The sequence below is a fragment of the Ammospiza caudacuta genome, chromosome 10 (genome assembly GCF_027887145.1).
Source record: "Ammospiza caudacuta isolate bAmmCau1 chromosome 10, bAmmCau1.pri, whole genome shotgun sequence".
Classification (NCBI taxonomy): domain Eukaryota; kingdom Metazoa; phylum Chordata; class Aves; order Passeriformes; family Passerellidae; genus Ammospiza; species Ammospiza caudacuta.
Window position 1 is genome coordinate 5,633,482 of NC_080602.1, and position 18,618 is coordinate 5,652,099.

Here is an 18,618-nt window from a genome sequence, read left to right on the forward strand (position 1 = left end):
AAAAAAAAAAAAACAAAAAAAAAAAACAAAGAAGAGGGAGAACGCAGGTTAAAGTCCTGCTGAAAGGAGTATTTGTTTATCTTGGTATCTTTGGTTCGTTTATACTGTATGGGAAACTGTCTCAACATTGTGTTTGATGTTATAATACTGCGAATTAAGGGTTAAGAACTGAGACTGCTATCTGAGAGGTTTGTCGGCCGGTGATCTTCTTGTGTCTGTTCTATGTGTCTGTTGCAAAATTTTACAGGAAACGCCTTGTCACTCTCTTTGTAATCTTTTAGAAGAGAATCAGTTGATAGACATCCGGAAGAAAATTGTGACCCCCTGCAATTGTTATATTGTCTACGGCTGCGATTGTATGAATCTGGCAAACCGGTGTCTCATGGTCTGTAAGCGACCTCTTGTGACCAAACCTGGTAAAACAGTCTGTTCTGATATAGACCATAAGGTAGGAACTATTTTATAAAGGTGTGTGGGTATGGCTGAGAGTGAATGAGACGCAGCATCGCTGCGACGCGAGAAGCCAGGACAAAGCGACTGAAAATTGTGTGTGAAGTGTTAAACCAACACAGGGAATAACTATGAGAGGTCAACAGAGTACGAAGTGATGTATGCTGACATGTTCTTTACCCTAAGAAATAAACAGGAGTGGCAAAGAGAGTGCGGGGTAAACGTAGCACCTCAGGACCCCCTGGTACTCGCCCTGGAAAAGGATAAGAAAGGTTCGAAGCCTAAAGAACGTTGCTGTGATGCATGTAGTAGAAATGAGAAAAAGCAGAAAGCAGATGCCAGAATTTTGGTGGCAGCAGTTCAAGAATTGCAGACAGTTTTGAATACAGAAAATTTGCAGGGAAAGACAAACAGTGGATGCCAGGATCTATTCTTAGGAACACAAGACCTGTGCATTTTTCCCGCAGCAAAAAAAAAAAAAAAAAAAAAAAAAAAAAAAAAAAAAAAAAAAAACTTTAAAAATTCTTGCCCCACTTTGAAGGGTGCGGGACCTACCTGTTTTTATTGTCATAAAAAGGGGCACCTGCAAAAAAAAATTGCAGAAAGAAACAGAAGAAACAGCAAGATGAGAAAACTTCTCAGGAGAATCAGAAAGGGCAAGAGTTTTGTTTAACGAAGAGGATCGAATTACACCTAGAAGAGCCCTTGATAATAAAACTAAGAGTAGGTCCTCAGAGTGAAGAATTTGTATTTTTAGTAAATACAGGAGTTTCTCGGTCAACAGTGATGAAATTACCCCAGGGATGTGAGATCAGTTGTGAACAAATCTCAGTAATCGGAGTTACAGGAGAAGCTTTCCCTGTTCCTGTAATAAAAGGAGTAAAAGTTGAAACGAATGACAAATTTGGAGTAAATGATTTATTGTTGATACCAGAGGCCGAGGAAGATATGTTAGGCAGAGATCTAATAATAGCCCTAAATTTACAGATAAAACCCTGTGAAGGAAAACTTGAAATTCATTCTTTACCTGAAGAAGACAATCTAGAAATTAATGACATGGGTTGGCATCCAGGTGAGGTAGAAAAAGGTTTAGAGTGAAGGAGTCTGGTCCCTTTAGTCCCTCCTGGTCGGGGCAAGCCTGTGGATTTTAAAAAGGCAAGAAGGGACTATTTATACAGACTCCAAATATGCTTTTAGTGTAGTACATACTTTTAAAGAAGTTTGGAAGGAAAGGGGACTTAAGGATAATAGAGTCAGAAAAATAATTTGGCTGATAAAAAAAAAAAAAGCAGAAGAGCGACCTCAAGAAAAGGAGATACTAAAATCATGACCTTACAAAAATAAAAATAGAAATCCAGCAGGAGACTCTTTCCCTCCTGCTAGTAAAATTGGTAGCTATAAGGAAATTAGGAGCAACATTTAAGGAGGAAAAGTGAGTTTTTCTTGATGATAGAATTATGATGCCAAAACCAGTGGCACATTAGATCTTAGATAACTTGTATAGACGGACATACTGGGATAACAAGAGCCTTTTGTGATCACCTTTTAAAATTTTTTGGTGTATGGGGATATTTGAAATTAAAAGGCAAATTACCCAGGGGTGTCTCACCTGTTAAAAGGTAAATAAGAAGGTGTTTAAAAGCCCTCCCTCTGGAGGATGCAAAACAGCCTAGCGGCTATTTCAAAAGATCCAGGTTAATTCTGTAGACTTGCTTAAAGTAGGTCGGTGGAAATATCTGTTAATTATAGTAGATCAATTAACTCAGTGGGTTAAAGCACAGTTCAAACAGTACTTTTGGTTAATGCGGGAGCAACTTTTTCGGTTTTAAATCAAGAATTGGTACCTAAAAGTGATGAATTTGTACAAGTTGTGGGAGCAACAGGCCAACCAGAAAAAGCTTACTTTTTGAAACCTATCAAATACAGATTTGTATTTGCCAAATTCGCCAAAACCTCTACTAGGGAGAGACTTACTAGAGAACTTGGGAGCCATAATAAAGTTCAAAAAGGACAGATTTGAATTTCAAGTAAAAGAAGAACAACTGATTACAGCCCTAAGCCTAACAATCAGTTGTGTGAAACCTAAACCTGAGAATCACAATTTTGAGCGAGTCCTGAGCGAGGCATACCCATTAGTATGGGCTACTGATATACCTGGAAAATCAAAACAAGCAGCACCGATTGTTGTTGAACTTAAAGACGGGGCAAGACCGGTGGTAAGAAAACAATACCCTTTGAGAATAGAAGACAGGAAGGGGATTGAGCCCATAATCAAAAGGTTTCTGGAACTGGGGTTATTGGTAGAATGTGAATCGGATTTTAATACACCAATCTTGCCAGTAAAAAAAAAAACCTAATGGAGCTTATAGACTAGTTCAGGACTTGAGAGCAGTAAACGAAATAACCAAGATATTACATCCTTTGGTTGCTAATCCATACACGCTTTTAACTAGACTCAAGGATAATTTGGCCTGGTTCACTGTATTAGACTTGAAAGATGCATTCTTCTGCCTTCCCTTAGCTCCCGAGAGTCAAAAGATTTTTGCCTTTGAATGGGAATCTGTAGATAAAGGAAGAAAGACCCAACTTACCTGGACGGTATTGCCCCAAGGATGGGCGAACTCCCCTACGATTTTTGGGAATCAGTTAGCCAAAGAATTAGAACAGTGGGAAAGGCCGCTGGGAGATGGCACCCTTCTGCAATACGTAGATGACCTCTTAATAGCAACAGTGACAGAGGAAGAATGCATTGAATGGACTATTTCCTTGTTAAATTTCCTGGGTTTAAGTGGATACCGAGTCTCTCAACAGAAAGCACAGCTGGTGCAAAAAGAAGTGGTGTACCTGGGATACGAAGTCTCCAGAGGACAGCGATCCCTGGGAGCAGCTAGGAAAGAGGCCATCTGTCAAATGCCTAAACCAGAGACAGTGAGAGATCTGCGCGCCTTTCTAGGGATGACAGGTTGGTGTCGGCTATGGATCTACCAGTACGGGATACTCGCTAAACCACTGTACGATTTGTTGAAAGAAACTAAGGATGTTCTAGTTTGGACTCCCGAGGCAGAAGGGGCCTTCAAGAAGTTGAAGCTGGAGCTAATGAGAGCACCGGCTTTAGGTCTCCCAGATGTATCAAAACCATTCTGGCTGTTCTCCCATGAACGACAAGGGATGGCCCTAGGAGTCCTGGCACAGCAGTTGGGAACACACAAGAGAGCTGTGGCCTACTTCTCCAAGTGATTGGATGAAGTAAGTAAAGGATGGCCAGGCTGTCTGAGGGCAGTGGCCGCAGTGATAATTAACATAGAAGAGGCCAGAAAGCTCACACTGGGCCAAAAGATGACTGTGTTAGTATCTCACACTGTGTCGGCTGTGCTGGAACAGAAAGGCAACCATTGGTTGTCCCCTTCCAGATTCCTAAAATACCAGGCCATCTTGGCTGAATCAGATGACGTAACCATTCAGGTAACTAACATTGTGAACCCAGCTTCATTTCTAGAAGGGAGAGCCCCAGCAGAACCCATCGAACACGACTGCCTGGAAACAATTGAAGCCGTCTATTCCAGTCGCCCAGATCTCAAAGAAGAGCCGCTCGAAGGTGCGGACAACTGGTTCTCAGATGGCAGCAGCTTCGTGAAGCAAGGAGTAAGAATGGCTGGCTATGCAGTCACCACTACAGAAAGGGTAATTGAGTCAAACCCCTTGCCTGCAGGGACCTCAGCCCAAAAGGCAGAGCTGATAGCTCTGACCCGAGCCCTGGAATTGGCAGAAAACATACAAATTAATATATGGACAGACTCTAAATATGCCTTCTCTGTTGTACATGCTCATGGGGCCATCTGGAAAGAAAGAGGACTATTGACTACACAAGGAAAAACAGTCAAACATGCAGAAGAGATTCTGCGATTGCTAGAGGCGGTCCAACTCCCAGCACAAGTGGCCATAATGCATTGTAAAGGACATCTGAAAGGTAACACTATTCCAGAAATAGGGAACAGGAAGGCAGATACAGAAGCTAAATTGGCTGCCACAAGGAAAAGAGAAGTGGAAATAGTGGCCCTAATACCAGGAGAGCTGGATACCAATATCCAGCCAGAATACCAAGAATCAGATCATAGATGGATTCAAAAGAATAAAGGTAAACTGTTAGACAGTGGATGGGGACAATTAGAAACAGGACAGTTGATAATACCAGGGAACATAATGTGGCAGATTGTGAAGGCGGAGCATGAAAAGGCCCATTGGGGTCTAGATCCGCTTTATCAACATTTGCGAGCCAGGATAGCAGGACCGAAATTATTTACTACTGTAAAGCACGTCACATCCCAGTGCGAGCGGTGTCTGAAAAGTAACCCGAACACAGGAACCAAAGTACATCAAGGAGCCATAAATCGAGGTAAATTCCCAGGTGAAGTATGGCAAATTGATTTTTCTGAACTCCCAAGAAAAGGGGGGTTTCGGTATTTGTTGGTACTAACTGATACATTTTCTGGGTGGCCTGAAGCATTCCCTTGTAGGACAAATAAGGAAAGAGAAGTGACTAAAGTACTGTTGAATGAAATTATTCCACGGTTTGGGGTACCAAAGAGCATTTCTTCGGATAGAGGTACACACTTCTGTGCAAAAGTGGTGAGAGCAATAAGCAAAGCATTACAAATCAAATGGCAACTACACACACCTTATCGTCCACAGGCCAGTGGGCAAGTGGAAAAGATGAATCATCTCATCAAACAGCAAATTGCCAAAATATGCCAGGAGACTAATTTGCAGTGGTATCAGGCTTTGCCTATTGCTCTGCTTAGGCTGAGAGTCAAACCAAGATCAAAAGAAAAGTTAAGCCCATTTGAAATTTTGTATGGTAGACCTTATGCTATGCAAGTTGTAAATGGGGACGCTATAGACCAAATCGGTAATCAGTATATTTATGATTATGTAATTACGGTGGGGAAACAGTTTGATAAGAATGCTACTGTGGTGATAGGGCACCAACCTAAACAACCCGACTGCAAATTGCATCCGTTTAATCCCGGTGATTGGGTGTATGTTAAGAATCTTTTAGGAAAACCCCTACAAGAGAAGTGGGAGGGACCTTTCCAAGTACTGCTGACTACCTTCACTGCGGTTCGGATCAAGGAGCGACCCACGTGGATCCATTACTCACGAGTCAAGAAAGCTCCGGAGAATAAAAAAGAGGAGCAGACATCATGATCCTGACTCCACCTCAGATCTTCACAACCCTGATCATTGGACTAATGATAAGTATAGTGCTTCCCCAAGACTCTTCCCCAATAGACCCATGGTCTCATGCGCACCAGTGTATCCACCCAGAGTTGGGAACGAGAGGGCCCTATTTCGAGGTTTATGCCTTACGTAACAATCAGCCATATGCAAGTGAAGTGTGGGATCAGCCCTCCATGGTAGCATACAAGGGAGACCAAGTCCAAATTGGGTGTCGAGAACTTGACCCAGAGGAAGGGAAAACAAGGCGGCTAGTATTAACAATTAAACCCTTGATGCCAGCCTTTAAACATAACCTAATTACCTTTAGTCCAGTGAAAATGGGCAGGCCCACAGTCTGGATCCAGCAAAAAGGCCCAATTTCATGTCAGTGGAGCGACTTCAGGGAGGATCCACCTGGATCACAACAACCGATAAAGGGGGTGATTTATAGAGAAGATTCACTTGGGGAGCTACGCCCTCAAAACATAACCTATGACCCTCACCCCCTTCTCCATTCTCCGGGAGAAATTGTAATATCTAGTGGTCCTGAGGGAGGAAAAGCACTGTGTGAGATGGCATTTAGATTGGATCAGTCAATGACGTTCACATGTGAAAGGGAGTTGAAAACACTGGGACAGGATATTAGCTCCCTCGGGCGTGCTCTCGGGCGTGCTGTCGATTATAGGATACAATTACCAGAAGACGTGATCCCATTGTATCCAGATCTAGACTTGCCTCAAGAAACCACCCTACCAGTGGAGTGTAAAGCAGTACACAACCTAACCTTTATAGGGCCTCAGGTGATAAGAAAATCTAACGAACTAAAATTATTGTTAGACCCCACTTATTCCCTGAAAAAAGGTGCAAATTCACACCGATATTACTTATTTGCAAAAGGATTGCCGACCATTTATACAGCAAAGCCTTAAGGGATGGAATGCATGGCTAGCGACAAGGTCTCATCACAGAAAAACAAAAAGAGATCTAAGTGGGTGGATTGGCACCGGATTTGGCATAGTAAACACAATAGATCAAGAGGTATTAGTAAACGATCTAAGTACCGTCACATCGAGCTTAGGAAAGCTTAAGGTGCCTCTCAGTACATCCATGCTTACATTAGCTGAAACACAATCGCTAGTGGTGAAATTACTAACCATGGTAGCGAACCACACTGCAGAGGATTTTGTGAAGCTCGCTAACTACACAGGGGAGCTTGGCAAAGACATTGCACTCGCTATCCAATGCTCTCAGACGCAACAATGGGTACAGTCAGTAGCGGCAGGAATAATGAGAGAAGGAACGGCAGGTATATTACCTCAAGAAATAAGGGAAACAATATTAAAGGACAATCATACTACACGATTTGAAAGGGACCATCAAGCTTGGTGGCAATTAGTAAACTTCACTTACGAACCTCAACAAGAACACGTTGAAGCTTATGTCCTCACCATTAGTGCGGCAGAGGAAAGAGGTATCTTTCCCATCCTCACTTTAGGGACAATACATCAAGATGTCATTGTCAGGCCAATAAACCATAACGTCTGGGCCAGTTATGATTACACCAAAAATAAGTGGCAATCGGTTAGCACAGAAGCATGCATCCCTAGAGGACAATTAGGCTATGTTTGCGAAAATGCTGTGGTAGAAGCCGAAGATTTATGCTTAGATGCTGAAAATAGTGTATGTACCTTAGAAATGCTTCCGCATGATAGAACACAATCACAAGTTTACTATATAGGAAATGGGTGTGCTTGCGTAAGGACAGCTTGTGACAACGTCACTATAGATAATTGCCTAGAAGAGACTAACAATACTAACTTTTGTGTATGCAACTTTACCAAGATCATAGGTTGTGATTTTCATTACACTGTCCCAATAACTACCCAACAGCTAATTAACGCAAATTTCAACCTATATCAAGAGATACCGAAATTACAAATAGGGATGGACGTCAAAATTCTCAAAGCAATGCTTGCACACCCTAAAGTAAAGAAATTGGTGCAAAAGGTGAATCAAACAACTAAACGAATGGTATGGCAGATAGAACACAATTCAGAAAGGATAAAGAACGTCCTGACCGAAGTAGAACAAGTAGGCCAGCATCACTGGTGGGACATCTTTACAGGATACTCCCCAACAGCTACACAGGTCTTCCATTACCTGGTGCACCCAATGCTAGTAGTAATTATAGCTTTGTTATTACTAACTCTTACAAACATTTGTTTGTGGTGGAGACTAAGGGGCATAATGAAGAGGACCCAAATGATTTGGGCAATGGCACGAGCCTATCAGCGTCCTGTGGGACCAGAACTTGACGAAAGAATTCGTAAGCTATAAGAAAAGGGGGGAATGAAGCCCCAAAGCAGATAGCCTCCAAGAAATAATGAGTTAAAACATAGAATGTGAGGCATTTGAAGAAGGCATAGTATTAGGAAACACATAGAGCAATTAATCAGCTAAAGCATGAAACACAATGACAGGAAGGAGATAGGGATAGGGGGAACTGATGGGCTAAGCATGTTCAGAGCCAACAATGTCAAACTGACCCTAAGAACTTTGCCAAGCCATAGAGACCAAGCCAAGTACACCGGGAATTGACCAAATTAGGGAAGAGGTTCAAAAGTTTAAAGAGGAAGAGTCATCGGAAAGACCCCGTCTATGATGAAGGCAACAGGAACGACCACCCGAAAATTCCCCAAAAGAGATGTCTCCACCTACGCTCCGCCTACACCACGCCCCATATGAATATGCATGATTATGTATCTGATCTGATGTAATCCTATACCCAAAATTGTATATAAGGCTTGCTTTTGCTATGTGAACTCAGAAATCCACTTCGTGATTTCTCCGACGCGTCGTAATAAAATACCTCCTGCTTATCTGACTTAGGCTGAGTCTCTTAAGCAGTTATTCTCGCCTTTTGGGGCAAAATTCGGCATCAATACAGACAGACCAGATTGGGCAACTGAATCCAAAACACCATCACCAGAGGTCAACTAAGAAATTACCCTTTGGTAAAGAAATCTCCATAACACATTCCACGTGTTCACAACAACAGGTGCAGCAAGTGAAGATAAGAATTGTTTCTCATTCATTTCTCTGATCTTCTCACAGCCTTCCCCAGAAAAATGCCTGGCAAAGTTATGCCTGCTGCTCTCTGTGGAGAGATCTGCAGCCACAGACAATACCTGCAGTTAATTGTGAGCAGAACATCTTGAGCAGCTTTCCTAATTATGTCATTTCAAGCTGGAAACTCATGATGGTCTGAAGAGCAATATGGACTTCATGACAATCATTACAGGAGACAATCTGCAAGTGACATTCTCACCAGTGCTCACTCAGGAAAGCCAAGGATGAGATGCATCTGATCTATCTTCAGATGGCTGCCAGGGCACACAGGTCACTTTGCTTTGTGGAGAAAGAGAGACACTACTGCCAAGTTTAAATGCCTCCTCATATGGGACGTGTGTGTCTTAGAATAAGGGAACTCATCACTCTGGAGAATTGTCTCTGCAACCAGGTATGACAATCTGGAAAAGTAGCTCAGATGCATTCTGAACAGATAAACAGGGCCATATTTGAACGATTCAGAAAATCAGTAACAGAGATAAAAACAGAAGCCAGACATCCCAGAACTACACTCACATTTCATTTGCTTCCCTAGAGACCAGATGCACAGCTTCACAACCCCACCAGGAACAATTCTCCTGATCAACCTGTCTCTTCCATGACCACAGGAAGATGCCAGCTGTGCTACTGAGGCATGTGGTCACTTTCCTGCCACTGCTGAGCAGGACAGAGCTAAATAAATCCCCTCTGCTATCAGAGCAGAACAGGTACAAGCAGCTCTGCAGCTGCCATGAAGAGACAGCAAGGAGCAAATTCCTGTCTTAAATGCTGATTGCAGCACAGGGGGAAATAAACCAAACATGCTGTCCATCAAGCAGATTACATGAAGGACAGGAATATCAAGACAAAAAGTCCACATTCAGATACCTGTTGACTGAAGTTGTTCAGGAATTGCTTTGCTCCTTACTACTCAAACTTGGCACTGTTTGAGGGTAAGAAAACCCTGATTCAGCCAGACCAAAGCACATGGATGAGAACTGCATCTTTGTGGAATGGCATCTTGCTTCCAAACTGAGATTTCTCATCAAAACACCCATCTGAAAAAGATTCCACTCAGATGAAAGAAAAGCCCCTTTTGAATTTACTTGTCCCAAGTCATGCAGCAGAAACTTGGCTCTCTCCCAGCCTCCACAACACTGCCCTTGCCACTGCACTGGATCGTCTGAGCTGCCACCAATGGGTGTCTGTTTGTCTCTCCATTTTTGTGGAAACCCCTCCAGAGAAGTTGTGTTCAGCACAATGCACAAGTAGACATTTTTTATCCTAGAGCATTTGTAGGGAAAGGAAACAATCTGTGGCATTGGTCATCTCTGCCAGACAGTTTTTCCTGAGGAAGAGGCATGTAAAGCTTGTCATGTGCTTTGTCACATCTGACAAAAGTGCTCAGTACCGTTTGCCAGCAGACAATGTGGCCTGGGGCTCCTCTGAGCCATCGTTCCTCTCCTTCACCGGCTCCTTGACAGATGGGCCTTCAGCCTTCTGGTTTTCCATCCCCGACAAAGACACAGAGAAACCCCATCAATCTTTAGAATATAAAACAGGAAATTCCCTGTTTAAAACACAAGTTAGAACCAGGATCACTGCTACCAAGGCTTAGGGAAACATTTCCTAACTTACAGATGAAACAGACCAGAGATTCAGTGATGCCAACTCTTTGTTTTCAACAGCCCAAGGCAGGTCATGGGTGCTACCAGACTGATAGCAGTCTAAAATCCCAAATTCCTTAGTCTTGAGCAGAAATGGGAATAATGCAAACTGGCAGGCAATGAGTGTTCGTGAAGGAAGCAGCAGAACAAACTGGACTCTTTGGGGGTTGGCCCAGTGTGTTGGAAGTTGCTTTGGTTCAACACTCACTCTCCCTGTGCCTGCACAAAGGCAGGCTCCCTTCTATAATGTCGATAGAAAAAATAAAATCCCTCCCCCCCAAACAAACAAAGGATTTTCCCCTGGATGCTGCTGAATTCACCAAGCTTCTTCCAGCCCCACATGGCTGGACAGCAGGGCAGTATTCCCAAAAGACAGACAGTCATTGTAGTAACTAGGATTGACCTGGACATCTTTTGTAAATTTGGGAATTTTCTTGGCACTACTACTTCCAGTGTCCTTTGCAAAGACTCTGTTATCTTCAGAAGCACAATTCTCACTTAATTGCTTTACAGGGGGCAGAGTAGGGAGAGCATGGTGGGGGTTACTCTTAAATGTAAACCCATTTTCTCCTCTTTCCCTTTCCTCTTTGTGACCAATATTTAAAATATTCAAAACCCCACTTTTCCCTAAAAATATCAGTTCCTTTGTGGTCTGCAGATGAACAGGCTGAGGATTAACAGCTCATTCCCAGGAGCAAAATGATTCAGCAGAAGAGGAATGAGCTAAAGACAGATTGGGTATGTTTGATCTCATATTAGCAGAGGCAATACTTGCACAAAGGAGACATTTCTCCTGCCCAGCACTTACTTTCTTCTTAATTCTTGTCAGAATATCTTCCAGGTCACGGGGGGAAAGAGATTGTTCCAAAAGTGTTGTAAATTGTTGATGATTGAGCAACATCTTCACCATCTCCTGTCCATAATGCCGAAGGAAGGAAGGAAGGAAGGAAGGAAGGAAGGAAGGAAGGAAGGAAGGAAGGAAGGAAGGAAGGAAGGAAGGAAGGAAGGAAGGAAGGAAGTGAAAGAAAAGTGAACAAACACAGGAAGAGTGTTAAAAGAAAAGGCTGATACCTTAAACTCATCAGGTGCAATCCCTGCATAAGAAGGCATTGCCTACTTAGCAAAGAGGGAGATTTACCTCACTTGACACTGCACAGTGCTGTCAGCTGAACACAAGAGGCAAGAGGAGAATGTGGGGCAACAGAAAAATACCATTTCACTCTGAAACTGGGGGTGTGCTTCTGTGGCATCAAAGCATCCCAGAGACCAAGCAAAACACATCTGCTTTGTTGTCAGAGCCTGTTAGCAGTGTCTTGCTGCCATTGCAAAATAATTTGCCTTTCTTTAACTGGCAGGGAAGCCAGGAATAAACACCTCATGCATCCTCTTGATTATTCTATACTATGTGTATGCACAGGGACAGCTAGTTGCTCTGGTGTTCTTGGCAGCTATTCATGGGAATTTCATCACCAAAGGAAGGGGATTTTGGTGGTTTGGGTTGATTTTGCCAGTAGGAAACCACAGTTTTCTTCAAGAAGAAATGTGGACCTCACTAAGCCACAGATAACAGCATTCTAGAAATCTGCAGAACAGGTTTAGAAAGACTGAATATGTTGGCTAAAGACCCCTGAAATATTTCTAGCAAAGTCTGAAGTTAATGGGAAATGGATGTTTGGGATCCTTCAGTGATGGACATTAGCAAACACTTTGGCTTTGTGTTGTGCACCTAAGGCCAAACAAAAGTGTTGGACTGGCTGATCTGAGCTCCTTTGATCTCAGTAAAGAATCCTTCAAGCCACAGGAAAAAGGTGGCAATGCTCCTTTTTGCTGGCCAACCTCAGGTGTCCCAGCACAGCCATTTGCCCAGGCAGCCCAGAGCAGTGGTCACAGTGCCAAGGCTGACAGAGCTCAAGAAGAGTTTGGACAATGCTCTCAAGCACATGGAGTGACTCTTGGGGTCACTGCACATGGCCAGGAGATGGGCTCGATGACCCTGATGGGCCCTTCCAACTCAGCATATTCCATGGTTCTGTGACCCTTATTCACACCGTGAGGTAACTTCATATTCCCTTTAGTTTCCACTCTTGTGTGGTTTCACCTTCACAGCCAGACACAAAGCGGTTTTCCTGTTTTGGGAGGTGAAATGAAGATCATTACTTGTGTCCTTGTGGCAGTCCTGAGCAAGCTTCCCTGCCACGTGTGGCAGCCTCTCAGCCCTGGGGGTGCCTGCGAGCTGGGTGACTCCAATTCTCTCCACCAGGGACAGGAGGAGTTGGGCCGCACACTCGCGCACCGGGGCGGGGCGGCTGCTGGGGAGGAGAGAGCAAACCCTGGGCACAGGGACAAGGAGCAGCGGCAGCGCCGGCCTTGGCCAGAGCTGCTCCCTGCCCTTGCTGGGGGAAGGAGCCCGGGCTCTCCCTGCGCCTTCAGACACCTGCACAAGGCTCTGTCCTCAGCTAAACACAAAGGTAGCATTGCACACTAGGCCTGCCTGCACGGAAGAGGGAGGAATTCAGTCTCCCTGCACTGTCTGATACTCAGTTTCTTTCACAGTATTTGCTCGGAGTAAGATTAAAGAAATAGATGACATATGAATAATTTAGAAATTAAGGACAATTGATGCTGACCCATCAGAGGACACCCAGTACACAGAGCTACAGCAGGACTGAGGCTCTTTCCACCCATTTATCCCCAAATCTGCAGACCTTTGGAAAACAACAAATGCAGGGAAAACACGTGGTGGGCTGTGAAGTTGCAGAATATCCAGCAATGCAGCCTGTTTCTGCTGTGGGGCTTGGCAATGGATCCATCTGAATGTTTTACCCTATTGCAAAGCTGAGGAAAGGGGGGCAGGCAGTTTAGCCAGGCTGTCCTGCTCTAGAGAGTGTCTCTTGGGAACTATCAGGCCCAGCACCAACATTTAAGGCAGCATTTGCTCCAACTGTCCCATGGCTGTCAGCCTGTGGAGGTGCCTGTAAAGTGATTCATCTTCTCAAGGCTAACATGAAACATCAGTTTGCATAGAAAGTAGAGCTCTAAGCCAGGACAGTCATACAAGACTCCTTTGGCAGGAGCTGCACCTGCTGTGCAGGCTGTGCCACACCCAGCAGATTGTCCCCCATGTGCTCCACGCCCCAGCAAGGACCCTCCTCATTTCCCAAGTTAATGGCATCATGAGGAGACGTGGTTTTCCCAGGGCCTCTGTGGTTAGAGCTGTGAAATACCAAACACTGCTCACAGCTGCAATTGCAATTGCCCCTCTGCCCACAAAAGCACAAGGCTCTATCCTTGGCCTTTGCAGGCACTTTTCCTTCCCCATCAGTCACCACATCTAGGAAAATCTGACAGACTGGGAGAACTCCAGGAAGCAGCAGGAAGCTGAGTCAGAGGAGCTTTAGTTTGGATATCAGGAAAAAGGGTTTTTCACCCAGAGGGTGGCTGGGCACTGGAACAGGCTCCCCAGGGCAGTGGTCACAGCACCAAGCCTGACAGGGCTGAAGGAGCATTTGGACAGCAATCTCAGGAACTTGGTGTGACCCTTGGGCTGCTCTGGGCAAGGCCAGGAGCTGGACTCCATGGTCCTGATGGGCCCCTTCCAGCTCCCCATATTCTACACTTCTGTGATTCTGAGAACTGATGGGCTGCAGGAGGGCAGAAATAGGTGACAAGAGGACAGAAGTGAGGTTGGTTGGAGAATCAAGTCACTGAGTTCATAGAAGATGCAGGATACAGGACCCTTCCCTCCAACCATTCCCATTCTCTTCTCCCTCCCACACACACAAAGGTGAAGAATATCACTAAAAGAAGAAGAACCTACTTGAGTCCCATGTCCATGAGAGCAGTCATTGCTCGTGCAGGAGTCACATTCTGCACCAGGATCCCCAGGGTCTGACTGGCTGCTTTCTGAACAAATTCTGGGGAGTTGGACACCATCTGGAGAAGGACCCGAGCAACCTCATCCACCTCAGAGTCCATGTCCTTCTTCAAGGTCACAGAGAGCTCTCCCAGAGTGACAATGGCAGAGCAGGACACCTTGGAACGGAGGTTGGTCACCTGGGGAAGCCATGAGGGGAAACATAAGAATTACGTTGGAAAGAAAACCAGTTGCCTTCAGGAGAAGTCCCAGGAAATGACAACACATCCCACTGGGTCCAGGGGAACGTACAAGTACAGGAAGAGCTGGAGAGCACAAGCACAGAAAGGCACTTACTCTGGCACCAATTTCTGGCCTCAGACCTGCTCACTTCAGGGCTAAAATAAAAATTTCATTCAGTGTTCTACTTAACCCTTCTAAAATGTCCACAGCTTTGATTTTAGGCCCTTTTACTAGAAAATTAAAGCAAGGGCTGCTTTCAAATCATCAAAGCACAAGTCATAAAGATAAAAGAGTCAGGTGCTCCTGTTCAAAAAAGCAACACCAGCAGTTGAAGCACTCAGCCAGGAAACAGAAAACACAGGCTCAGTTCTACAGAATAATTTGCATTGTTGAATTACAGCTTGGGCAGAAACTGGGACTCTGGGAAATAACATCATTAGCGTCTCAGTTTCTGCATTTGCACTCAAGGATGAGTGTCAGATACCCGACCTGCCAGTAAATACAGATGCATGTGCCCACAGATCCTACAGACAGCTGACAGAAATTAGAAATCTCAGGTCTAAAACCAGAAATGAAGGCAGACCCTGAGCACACATGGAGATGAACAAGCACATACCTACTCTACACACCGTGTATGAAGTATGGGGGACAATTCAGAACAACGTTCTCACCTCGCTGGTAACTGCCAAGCAAACCTCACGGAGGCTTCAAAGCAGGACCTCTGAATGGGACCCAGCCAGGTGTTGGATGGTGAAGAGTCCCTTCTCGTTCAGCTCCCTGAAAGGCAGAAGATTGATTTTTCTCTCCACCAAGGCAGCACCCTCTGAAATGAGCAGCACTGGGACAGGTACATAGAGGTGTCAGGGATGGGCAGGGGCATTTGGAGCCTGCAGTTGCTCCTCAGCTTGGCCCCTCTCCTGCAGAGGCTGGTCCAGGCCAACACTTGGGTGGTGCTCCGGGGCCTTGGAGCCAGGGGTGAGGTACCACATCTGTACCAGCTGTGCAGCAAGCCCGACGGTACCTCCATGGACGGCGTCTGGGGGCCCTGGTCGCAGGCTCTGGCTGCAGAGACCCCCCACTCCTCCGGTGAGCAGCCATCCCCTCTGCAGGGTGCTGGCAGCAGCAGCAGGGAGGCACCCACGCCTGGGGCTGCAGGGCTGGGGGTCCTGTTGTAGCAAGGTGTGACTCCCAAGTTTTGGGGGGCCAAGGGGAAGCAGCCCCCTCCCTGTCCTGGCTCTCCCTGCCCAGGAGACATCGGGCTGTGCTGCAGAACCCCTGACCTGCGGCACGTGCGCTGCGAGCGGGGCTGGGACCCTGCAGAGCCCCACAGCTCCCACCAGCTCCTCTACCGGCCACCTCCGAGCGGGGCTGGCACAAGGTAAGGGGCATGGCAGGCAGGTGGCACCCATGCAGGCACATCCCAGAGACCACTGGTCCTGCTGCGTCCCAATATCCCACACTGGGCCCCTTGCCCATGCCCTGCTCTGTCCTGCCCTTCCACCACCAATCTCATACCCCCTCACCACATTGCACCTCCAACTACAAGCAGCAGTAGCTTTCCTGGGGAAGAGCAGGAGGACTGCTGGCTGTGGGTATGCTTTGGTGAGACTGACTGGCTCCCCACTCCTCCCACAGGGAAGATGCATGGCAACAGTGCGAGGAGGTAAGCAGGGGGGCACAGGGCACCTATGCCTGCACCTTCCAGCCCAAGGCTGGCAGTGCCATCTCTGTCCTGGTGAATGTCACCAGGACCCACATGCTGCCCACACTCAGCTACTTCAAGGAGCCCTTTTGGCTGCACCAGGCTGGTGAGTCCCAGTGCCACCGCAGCCCCTGCTTGGCTCACAGGGGACACAGTGTCCCATGTCCCATTTCACAGGAGCGACAAATGCCTATCCCCAACACCAGCAGCGCTCACAGATGCCCCACAGCTTGTGCAGGCAACAGCGTCGCAGGGCCGGCTGAGCCTGCAGTGGCTGCCGCCCCTGGAGCTGCCTGCAGAGCAGCTGGACTACCAGGTCCGCTATGCCATGGAGAACAGCCATGACTGGAAGGCAAGGCCTGCCCAGGGTACCCCGAGCAGCGCTGACCCCTCCGCTGCTGACACACGGCAGGCGCGGGGTCGGGCCAAGCGGGACCCGCCCCTTGGTGCCAGCCCACAGCAGCCCTGCCTCCAGCTCGGCTCTGCCCCGCAGGTCCTGCAGGTTCCGCGAGCAGCGAGGAAAGAGGTCCTGGACCTGCGGCCAGGCTCCCGCTACCCCGCGCAGGTGCGGGCCCAGCCCAGCGGGCCGTGGTACCGGGGCAGCTGGAGCGCCGGGCCCAAACCCGTTGTGGTTGATGCCGTGGCCGATGCGGGTAAGGGGCAGGGCTGGAGGCCGCGGCCGCAGGAGCCACACGGCTGACGGCAAGAGGCGGACAGTGCTGGAAATGGGGAGGGGGGCACGGGGCAGGGGGCTGTGAAGGGCTCAGAGATGGTGGCTCTGGGAAAGGCTACAGTTCCGGCATTCCTCCTCCGATGCAGGCTGGCTCATCCCCAGTGTTACGGTGGTGCCGCTGCTCTTCTCAGCAGCGCTCCTGGGGCTGCGCTGCACCTTCCCCTCCCTCTACAGGTAAGGGCTGTGCCGGGGGCAGGCGGGGGGGTCCAGCACCAAGCCTGGACACCTTGCATGGGGCATTAGGGCACCTCAAGTCTGAGGGTCAATTCGATGCCCCTTCCTGCGTAGCCAGCAACATGAAGCAGAAACTCTGGCCGCCCGTTCCTGAGCTGCACCGTGCTCTGGGCAGCTTCCTCCAGGAAAGCAGCAAGCACGGCCAGGTGAGTGGGTGGGCAGGGCGACTCAGCTGCTCCCGGGGGCAGCTCGAAGGGCAGCCCCTACCCCGTCCTTTCCATGTCGCCCCAGGCCATGCCTTCGACAAGCAGCCCCGGAGGAGACCGTCCTGCCCTGCCTGCTGGAGGTGCTGCCCGGCCCGCGGCGTGAGGCGGGCCCGCCGCCGGAGCACGCTGGGGGCCGCCTGTCCAGCACTGACATCGCCAACCAGTCCTACCTGCTCATGAGCGGCTGGGAGCCGCGGGCAGCCACGACCGCCCCCACCCCGCCATAAACTCCTGTTCCCCCCGAGCCCCCGCCTGGTTCCTCCTGCGCCGCCGCGCCCCCGGCCCGGATCGCCTCACCTTAGCAAGAACGCCCCGCCCTGGTCCCGCCCGGTCCCGTCCCCGGTCCCGTCCCCGGTCCCGTCCCCGGTCCCGCCCCCTCACTTCACGCGCGGAGCGCTCCGCCCCGTCCCGCGGCTCAGCCAATCGCGTTGCGTCGCGCGGCCGTCGCCGGACAGTGCGCGGCCGGTGGGTGTGAAGCGGCCAAGCGCGGCCCCGTCCGCCCGCCGTTTGAAATGCTGCGGGGCGGCCGAGCGGCGGCGGCGCCGCTGAGGTGAGCGTGCCACAGGGCCGGAGAGGCGGCCTGGAGGCGCAGTCCCGAGAGGGGAGGCTGTGGTGAGGCGGGCAGGGGAAGGGAGAATGTCGCTTTTCGGAGGGAGCCCCAAAGAGCGGCTGGAAGAGGTGCCGGCTGATCAAGGAGCCCCGAGGAGCGGAGGGAGGGCGTATCGGCTGACGGAGTGTCCCGAGGAGCGCCTGGGGAGAGTGGGGGTGTGCTTTGGCGGGGAGGAGCGGCCGGAGCGCTTGCACGGTCCGGTGGTGGGGAGGCCGGCGGGGCTGTCGGAGTAGGCTCAGCCCGGCCGGTGGGCACGGCTAACCCCGCCCGCCCGCAGGACCACGGCGCAGTTCCTGTTGGAGGCGGACCTGCACGGGCTGCTGAAGCTGGACACGCTGATCCCGAACGCGCCGCCTGCGCGATGGCAGCGCAAGGCCAAGGAGAGGGGCCCCGGGCCCAGCCCTGTCGGCGTGTCGCCCCTGAAGCCGGCCAGTCGCTCCCACAGCTCCAGCAAGACGCCGTCCACGACAGCCGGTGAGCGCCGGCCACCGGCGGCAGAGGTTGAGTGTGGGAGCCTGGCCCAGGCTGCTTGTCCGTAGCCACGGGGCTCTGGGCTCCCTGCCACGCTGCCCTACCGGCTGCTGCTCAGGCAGGA